This window comes from Nannobrachium achirus, assembly GCF_963921795.1.
Source record: "Nannobrachium achirus genome assembly, chromosome: 9".
NCBI lineage: Eukaryota > Metazoa > Chordata > Actinopteri > Myctophiformes > Myctophidae > Nannobrachium > Nannobrachium achirus.
This window is the reverse complement of record NC_137818.1, coordinates 19,819,462-19,829,230: the sequence shown is the minus strand read 5'-3', so window position 1 is coordinate 19,829,230 and position 9,769 is coordinate 19,819,462. Positions and strand designations below refer to the sequence as shown.

At 42.1% G+C, this 9,769-nt stretch overlaps 1 long non-coding RNA gene across 2 annotated transcripts; it reads right to left on the bottom strand.

The window, feature by feature from the left end:
• Positions 1 to 4,139: 4,139 nt before the first annotated feature.
• LOC308291395 lies at positions 4,140 to 9,301 on the bottom strand. 2 transcript variants are annotated; one of them, XR_013962333.1, is made up of 3 exons: positions 9,085 to 9,300; positions 7,113 to 8,560; positions 4,140 to 4,282 (listed from the first exon to the last, which is right to left on the bottom strand). It is a non-coding gene; the product is annotated as an uncharacterized lncRNA (long non-coding RNA). The 2 variants fall into 2 exon arrangements; XR_013962332.1 differs by having other exon boundaries at positions 4,140 to 8,560; positions 9,085 to 9,301.
• Positions 9,302 to 9,769: the final 468 nt, after the last annotated feature.

Below are 9,769 nucleotides of genomic sequence, written 5' to 3'. Positions count from 1 at the left end.
CACACACACACACACACACACACACACACACACACACACACACACACACACACACACACACACACACACACACACACACACAGAGAGAGAGAGAGAGAAATGGTATATACAGTAGTATTATTCACTGTCGCTCTGCGCTCTCTACTCCGTGATCGAAAACCATCTAGCTCTTCAAATGAGCCTGGAGAAAAGCTTTTAGCCTGAGTTTGAGGACGCGCGGCACGGAAGACAATTGTGGCACGGTATGGAAGGTCATGCAACAATGTGTCATTGTGGGATCTACAATGTTTTTCATTTTCTATCTTTCTGCCCGTTCATCTGGAGCTGGCCCCTCCAGCTCTCCCTCCCCATCAACCATAAGGCTGTGTACTGTTGGCCTATAGGGTACTGAGACATGGGTATACCGCATTCCACGCTAACTTGGTCCATAAATCTTGCCACGTGGCGTCTAAATGATAGATGATCTAAAAGGCCGGGTCGTACGTCACCTTAAATTACGTACACAGTCTGGGGGCCTGTTTTAATGCGCTTGAGAGTTTCGCTTTCGGTGCATAAAAATCCAAAGAGCACAGAAGTGTGGACAGTCAAATAGTAAAAGCAGCTTTGTGTGCTGCTGCCCACATTTGGGGAAAATAGAATGATTTTACCCTCCTGAGGGAGTATAAGTTTGTTTGAACATACATATCCCGCTCTCAAAAGCTCAAAATAATAGGTGCTCTCTCCTTCTCTCTCTGTCTCTGTCTCTGTCTCTCACTCACTCACTCTTGTGCCATAATCTGGACACCATCTTCTTTTAAAATATAAAGGGAAATGACAACAACATTGCACATATTGTAAATATGTGTGTAGTGCTGTTGCTCAGTCAGTTCAGTCAGTTCTGTTGCTCAGAACTGACTGTTTTATTATCATACAGAGATATTTTAGAGCACACAGACCCTGTTTCAAAGTTCTGCTGCATAGAGTGAGAGGAATTGCAATATTAAGGGTTAGGGTCACAACGTCAGGAATGTATCCACATGCAACAGTTTCTTAACCTTTTACAGACCCTATATACTTCTTTGTACGACAAATATATGAAGCATAGTATGCAGGACACATGAGTCTCACCCGCCTCAGCTGTAATCAGCTGTCAGTCAGATCCTTTCCTCATTCACAGATCTGCTAATAATTACATCTGTCATAATCCAATCAGAGCTCTCGCTCAGTAAGGGAGGCTCCTTTAAATACGGCTTGCATTCACTATAGCTCTGCTTGTCTATGATCCGAAGCCACGGATCCGCTGCTGCTTAGCTACCTCCTCCACCCCAGCCTCCACCTTTTGATCAGACTAGTCTGGCATAGGCTCAAATACAGAACTTTCCCACCCCACACGCCCACAGACAAATCAGAATCCTTGGCTCCCTGGTGTCCGGGCGGAACCGGTCCTTTAACATAAGAATACTGCCAGACGGAAAACCGATGTGAAAGAAACAAAACAAAACAAAACAAAAAACGCTGAACGAGTGCCCACATCTGGATTCCCCGCTAACATGTACAGTAGGCCTAAGCCACTTTTCCAGACATGGAGTTTCAGTTCCATTTGCATGCTCTACAGGTGCACCTTTAGCTTAGCATTTACATACCGACTGTACGACCTTATCGTCACAGACAAGGAAATGAAACACGCATAACATGCCCCCATATGCATATATTGTTGCCGTCAGGCAGAAAACCTCTATACTCTTAACTTTTTGTGTTTTTTCGTAAACGTATGCCCTATTTGATCATAATACGACGTTCCACAAAAGTAGCAGATCCGCAAGCTGGAACGTTTCGACCTTTTCGATCTGCTACTTTTGCTATTTACGAATTTGAATTCCTGAACAGTTTTGGACATATAGGTTTCCACCCGAGAGACGATAATATGCATATGTGCTCTCCCACACACGGTGCTCTCACTCTCTCTCTCTCTCTCACACACACACACACACACACACACACACACACACACACACACACACACACACACACACACACACACACACACACACACACACGCTCACGCAATGCATGTAATTTACACCGGTGGTATAGGAAGAGGTGGAACTCGAGGGAAATCACAGCAGCAGGACAGCAGAGGTAAACTCATTCAGAGCGATTCAAAGAAAAGCAATCAGCTGAGTGTGTGGAGACGCTGCGTGTGGACTGAGCTGTATTGAACATAACAGCCCCTAACTCTCTCTCTCAAGGTCTCGTTATAGAAACAAGAGAAAGAGAGTGGCATAAGGATCATGGCAGCAAATAACATTTGGCTTTCCATTTCGCTCAAACTAATTCCAATACAACGCGATATGATTACGTTTCGTTTTTGAATACGTTTTTAGTACCCGGGTCGAGTTCAACGTGAATAAATTCAGTTACGTGAGGATTCCATTTCTGTGAAACGGGGTGTGATTAAATGACAAAAGTGGGTCTCAACGTGGGGTCCAGGGACCCCCAGCGGCCCTGTAGGAGATTCCATGGGGTTCCCATGCTTAATGATTGATTGATAGTTGATTAATAATAGGTAATAGGTTACTGGTCCAAATGGACCATTAGTAGATTGTAGAAAGAGAACAACAATGTACAGTATCTATATATTTATAACATATCCGTCCAAACATTGTTGCCCCGATTTAAAATGAAGCAACACGGAACTGAAAGTTCCTATGATTGGCCGCTAGTTGCGCTGTTCTGGCACCAGGAGAAACATGTTCTCCATAGGATTCCATCCATTTCCCCCAAACTTTTACATTTGATTTTCTTAACTCTTATTCTGCCAGATGTTGTTATTTATTATTGGGTTTTGTGCCAGCAAAAGCACCTTACCTTTGCAATGATATAGACAAAGGTGTATTATTATTATTTTTTAAATGTTCTCTTAAAGAGTGTGCCGTGGCTCTACCAGCAGTAGGGGGCAGCCTCATGCAAGAATTAATGTGAAAATGGTCTCAGCTCGACGCTTGCTTGTCAAGGCTGTTCAAGGCTGATGAGTCGCTACAGAGCAATAGATCCAGAGAAAAACACATGGAACAGTGTTGTGACTCCATTGATGTTAACGTCCAGTTGGATTTTAAGAGTACTTTTATGGGAGCTGTTTCAACGGTAGACACCCGCGCGACACCTCAACAGGTTACAGACATCAAACCAAGGTACAAAAGAACGAGCCAAAGAACGTACAATTGGCATTATCGGGCCGTCAAAAATGGGGCGAACGGGAACGTTCAAAGCAGTATAAGAGTTAATAAACATTGTCATAAATACTTTATGGTTCCTGTTGCTAGTTTAAAGCCTAGTTTCAATCACCATGATATGCGTTTTCTGAAAATATGGTCCAATTTATGTTATATTTGATGTTATAGCAGGGTATGCTGTAGGAGGGGCTTGTGATCATAGGCTTATGATGGTTCTTCTTCGTGTGCTTTATTTTCGGCAAGCTCAAGACAATGTCCCATTTATCCCTTTGGTTGCACGTGACCGTTGGTAGCCAATAGCAAACGTCTGTGTCCAAATGTCAACATCCCTATACCGTTTCTGACTGACAGGGGAGAAGGTAGAGAATACGTTGTCTATGCATTCTAATCATTGGCAAGACAGAATAACAGCAGTGCCGGTGTGGAATCCATCTTTTCAGATAATTCACTATTATACAATAAAATAAATATCCTTTGCTGCTCTACTCCACCTCGATGTCCCACTCTCCCTACAAAGTATTTCTATCCATTATTCTCTCTCTCTCTCTCTCTCTCTCTCTCTCTCTCTCTCTCTCTCTCTCTCTCTGTCACTCAAACTCTTGCAGTACGCCCTATAGTTCTATCGTCTAGTCTGTTCACGTCTTTTTTTTTTTTGCAGGTCCAATTATTACTTCCCAAGCCACAGCCATTACATCACATCACAGTGGATGTTATCTGAACAAACTCCATGCAGCACCATAGTGACAGACAGCCGTGCTGGCGGTGCCACATTAGCCAACACCACTAACCAAACATGTCATGATGTCCAGGTTTGGCACTTTGTGGGACGGATGTGAAATAAACTAACATTATACTGCAATGCAGAACCACCCTGTTACAAACAAAAGTCCGGTTATCAAAATTGACTTGAGTAAAAGGAAAAACATATTGACCTCAAAATATACCTTTATAGTATACCAAAAGTAAATGTACCCATTATGCAGAATGTCCCATTTCCCAAGTGTTCAAAAATATATACAAATCCTTTGAAAATAGCAGATCTGCAACCTCTGTTGATCGGCTATTTTCGTCTCGTGGGGCTGTTAAGCTCATTATATGGAAGGTATTGTGCATTTTATGACAGAAGCATGAAACTTTCTACAGTATTTCTATATACTATGAAGTTTGTTTTCAGACGTGGAACCACTTCTGAATTGACCTCTACGGCCCCCGAAATCCAAGACGTCCGTCCAGAAAAGTGTTTTTACCTTTATAACTCCAAATGCATTGATTTTAAGACCCATAAATGTATTAAAGTTGAATATGAAATCATTTTGGTACCAGGTACGTGTCTGTATCCATTTCAGTTCTTGAGATACAGCATATAGGTACACCTGAGTCTGTAAAAGTACCTATATGTTTTATCTCAAAAACTGTAATAGATACAGACACATAACTGGTACCAAAATATCCGCAATGCCCAAATTTATATTCAACTATAATACGTTTATGGGTCTTAAAACCAATGCTTTTGGAGTTATAAAGGAAAAAACACTTTTCTGGACTGACATCTTGGATTTCGGGGGCCGCCATCTTTGATTTTCACGTGGCTCGGCTTCTTAAATCAAAGAGTGGCCTCCAAAGATGATGTGTACCAATTTTCATGCTTGTATCACCGAGTGAACGATTGCTCTTATTATTTCCTGTACTATGAGGCAAGACTCCTGATCAAGATCTAATTCTTCATTGTCAGTTTCTTCATTGTCAAATTAGTTTTTGTACCAAGCTGCACAGGCACATCCATATGCTCCACTTCAGTAAAACCCTCTTTTATGACAGAGACAATGCCCTACCTATACTGCACTGGTTTACACTTGCCTGTAAGTGGAAACCAGTGCACAAACTGTTCCAAGCATCTGGCCTGAAGAGGTTCTTAATTTTAAAGCTGGGGGACCAACCTGCCTTCTACCATGTGTCAGCCACAATTCATTGGCGAGGGCTTTGGATACCCTTGTTGATAGTGGGTCCTCACTGTATACTTAAAAGTGGTAAAATCAGATTTTGCTGCTATAATGTTGAGTGAATTTCCAAACGTATTACTGCTAATGTAGTAAAGCAAATATTAGTTGATGCTGGCAAAAGTGATAATGAATATAATTGTCTTTGGGTGTGATGGAGGATATGGCTGATGCTGTGTGTGCAGTCATACCTGGTTGTCAGGGGGCCAAAGCTTCTCACAAATCAGTACTGACCATTTATTTTAAATTTGCTGCAATAATGTTGAGCAAAGTTACATAATTATGTAAATGTACTGCTAATGTGGTAATGTAATGAAAATGCAGGTAGCAATGCTAATATTAGTTGATGCTGGCAAGAGTAATGGTGAATATTATTTCAAGAGCATGATGCACTGGTTTGCTGCTTATGATCACAGACATGAGACAGCTATAAACCGTTGGTCCATCACCTACAATGAATGTGTTTGTGCAACCTTGGCAGAGGATACCAGATCATGTTTTGGACTGACACATGATGATGAAGACACCAAGAATCAAAAGACATTACATCTTCCAATAGGAGAATGTTTATGTGATGTTGATTCAGAAGATACACTGAAGGACCTTGGAAATGCTGCAGTCTGGCAAGAATATTATCACTTAATTTGTTGGGAACCAACTGGTCACAAAGAATAAAGACTTCCACGACAGCCTCTCCAAAAACATCCTCAAGCCTCTACAGTGCAGAGTGCTCTCACTGCCAGTTCACTATAGGAAAAAAGAGAGCCTGGAAATTGTTCCAGCCCTCAACTTCTCCATAACTTTGGTGAGGATGAAGTACCAAGTACAGCTACTATCTCATTGGCAGTTTGTATGCACACTCTATGACCCCAACTCAACAGCAAATCAATTCATGCCGTTTCTGTGGTCCGTTTTGAAAACTGAAAGCCAATATTGATACAATGCCGCCAAGAAGTGATGCCCTGACTCTGCACATCATGAGGACCCACTATCAACAAGGGTATCCAAAGCCCTCACCAATGAATTGTGGCTGGCACATGGTAGAAGGCAGGTTGGTCCCCCAGCTTTAAACTTAAGAACCTCTTCAGGCCAGATGCTTGGAACAGTTTGTGCACTGGTTTCCACTTACAGGCAAGTGTAAACCAGTGCAGTATAGGGCATTGTCTCTGTCATAAAAGAGGGCTTTACTGAAGTGGAGCATATGGATGTGTCTGTGCAGCTTGGTACAAAAACTAATTTGACAATGAAGAAACTGACAATGAAGAATTAGATCTTGATCAGGAGTCTTGCCTCATAGTACAGGAAATAATAAAAGCAATCGTTCACTCGGTGATACACGCATGAAAATTGGTACACATCATCTTTGGAGGCTACTCTTTGATTTAAGAAGCCGAGCCATGTGAAAATCAAAGATGGCGGCCCCCAAAATCCAAGATGTCCGTCCAAAAAAGTGTTTTTTCCTTTATAACTCCAAAAGCATTGGTTTTAAGACCCATAAACATATTATAGTTGAATATAAAGTTGGGCATTGCGGATATTTTGGTACCAAGTATGTGTCTGTATCTATTACAGTTTTTGAGATACAACATATAGGTACTTTTACAGACTCGGGTGTACCTATATGCTGTATCTCAAGAACTGAAATGGATACAGACACGTACTTGTCAAAATGTCCGCAATGCCTGATTTCATATTCAACTTTAATACATTTATGGGTCTTAAAATCAATGCATTTGGAGTTATAAAGGTAAAAACACTTTTTTGGACGGACATCTTGGATTTCGGGGGCCGCAGAGGTCAATTCAGAAGTGGTTCCACGTCTGAAAACAAACTTCATAGTATATAGAAACACTGTAGAAAGTTTCATGCTTCTGTCATAAAATGCACAATTGGTTTGGTTAACCGCCCCACTAATAAGGATAAAGTGGTTAATGCATGTTTTGTAATAATAATCAAAATCCATAAAGTAACAAATAACTCAAGTTTCAAATAATTAGTGGAGTAGAACGTACAATATTATTGTACGAAACTTTTAAATACTCCAGTAAATCCTCAAATTTGTACTACAGTACAGTACTTGAGTACATAATGTACTTAGTTACTTTACACTACTGCCTTCTGCTACCTTCTTCGTCTTCTCATGCCTTCAGGATGTGGAGAGGATTGGAGAGAAGAGAAAATGCAACGCTTGGCTTTAGCCCTACATCGGTAATCATTTCTGTTTACATTGTACAGACATTGAACCCTAGTGTCCCTATTCTGGGCATGAGTCATAATTAGCAAAAACAAACAAAAAAAAACATCCAGTGAAAATAGCAGCAGCAAAAATCTGTTATGCGCTCATGTTGTTATTACATTATTATCTGATTATTACATTATGGGCTTTTATTACATTATGAGTTGCTACAAGGTGCTATATATCACCAAGAAACAAACACCTCTGAAATGGTGCTATATATCACCAAGATACAAACACCTCATGATTGCCAACAGCAGACTTATCTATCATTTTTCTATTGTTTGCTGCTGGAAAACATCACATTTATAAGCATGCCGGCTGTGTCTCTGTAAATGGTAAAGGGGCGGTCAGAACGCAGTATTAATGAGCAATGAGCTTTTCTCAGTGCCACGCCACGTTATATTTAATCAAACACGTTTATGTTGTGTATGAGACGTGGCTTTAGAATTCCACGGCACTCTCCGTCTGTCGCGTCCCGTGATATAACCAAACCAAACTTCCATTCATGCTGAGAATCGTCCAGAAGAGATGGGCGCGCTGCACGAATCAAAGAGGCAATGCAAATCAGAGAGATTAAATTGGTGTTGGACTTTAGCAGGATTGGGGTAAATATTTTTCCTGTTAAAAAAGAACTAAGAGTGGCAGCCGGTCTGCTGTTTATATGATATTTGCTTCAGCGCAGCGTGGTAGTAATTTACAAACATGATTTCTAGTCTCATAACATGGCCGGTCATTCCACTTTCTGTGATCTTGTCCGGAAACTGTAGTCGCACAGTTTTCACCGGCACCACGGCCACCGATAGGACTCTGATCATTGTTTGGTTCTCCGGCGTTCCAATTTGTGTAGCTCATTGTGGACCCATCGGTCCACCTCCAGTCACCCTCCTTACGACTGTCACTCAGTCCAATCCAGATTTCATCTCGTTTTGGGTCATTGTCCCAAATCAGCAGTCGGACAAAGTTGTGCTCATCTAAGCTGTGGATGGACACCAGGTGGGCGTCTTTAGACACACAGTGTTGCTCTGCCATTTCCCAGTTTGACTGTCCAGCGACGTGCTTGTAGCAGTGGCCACGGTAGGATGACCAGGTCTGGTCTGGACAGGTGCACCTCCCTGCAAAGTGAAATGCATACATTACGCACCCACAAACAGAAACACACACACACACACACACACACACACACACACACACACACACACACACACGCACACACGCACACATACACACGCACACATAGAATGACTATGCACGCACAGACGCAAAACACGGCTGCTCACCTCCTCACTGGCACAGAATAGGGGCTTGGCCCCTTTATATACTTGTCTTGTCTATAGACTACTTTTGGAGCCCTACGCCACACTGAGGTCAGCCAGGTCTTACAGTTTCCCAAAACCGGGCTGAGTAGTTAGTAAAAAGAATACATTGTGAGCTCCTCACCCATTTACCCACCCAGCTATACCTTTAGGCTGGAAGAAGGAGGAGGAGAAGAAAGAGAAGGAGAAGAAGAATCCTAAAAGATAAAATAGCATCCTAAGAACCTGGAGGATTATGAAAGTTCAAGAGATAAGGTTAGTAATGGGGAGAGTCGGATGAACGCAACTTTAGAGTAGTGAGACGTCAGAACAACGCTACGCACCCGTTCCTGGTGGCTGTCCGTGGATGGCTTGAATCAGAATGCAGAGCCACAGCACTGTGAGGAAGAACCGTCTACAGGAGAACCAGAACACCCTGTCCCACGAAGAGCCCATGTTCCCAGTGCTAATGCCAGCGGTCAAATAACATGTAACGTAAAAAGAACAACAAGACAGTGTTGCCTTCCACTCCTCAATGCAACAAGGAATTGTAGCGTTTCTGTTATTTATTACCTCAAGTCAATTTTGACCTTTGAACCTGTGTGTGTGTGCATGCGTGCGTGCGTCTGTGCGTGCATGAGTGATCCAACTGATATGGCCATATATGGAGGTCTGTATCTGTCAGTCCTTACACACTGTCGGAGAAACATATTAAGCAGAGGCAATCTGTTTCAAAGGAGAGAGAGTAGGCTACTGTGAATTATTGTGTGGAACTGTTGGAAAATATATTGCTTGAATGATCAGGTATGGATTTCGGTATAAACAATGTTATCAGTTGTTCCCTCGTCATTACCCTCAATTAATACTTTGACGTTGCTGGCCCTCTTTCCCCTGGAGAAAGCTGTCTAGACTTGGCCATGAGCAAACACAGGCTGATGCAAGTAGATGCCAACCTGTTCATTCTCTTGGCCCTGACCTTTATTGTGAAGGGAAGCTCATCACTTCTATCATGATGAGGTATCCTTGGGA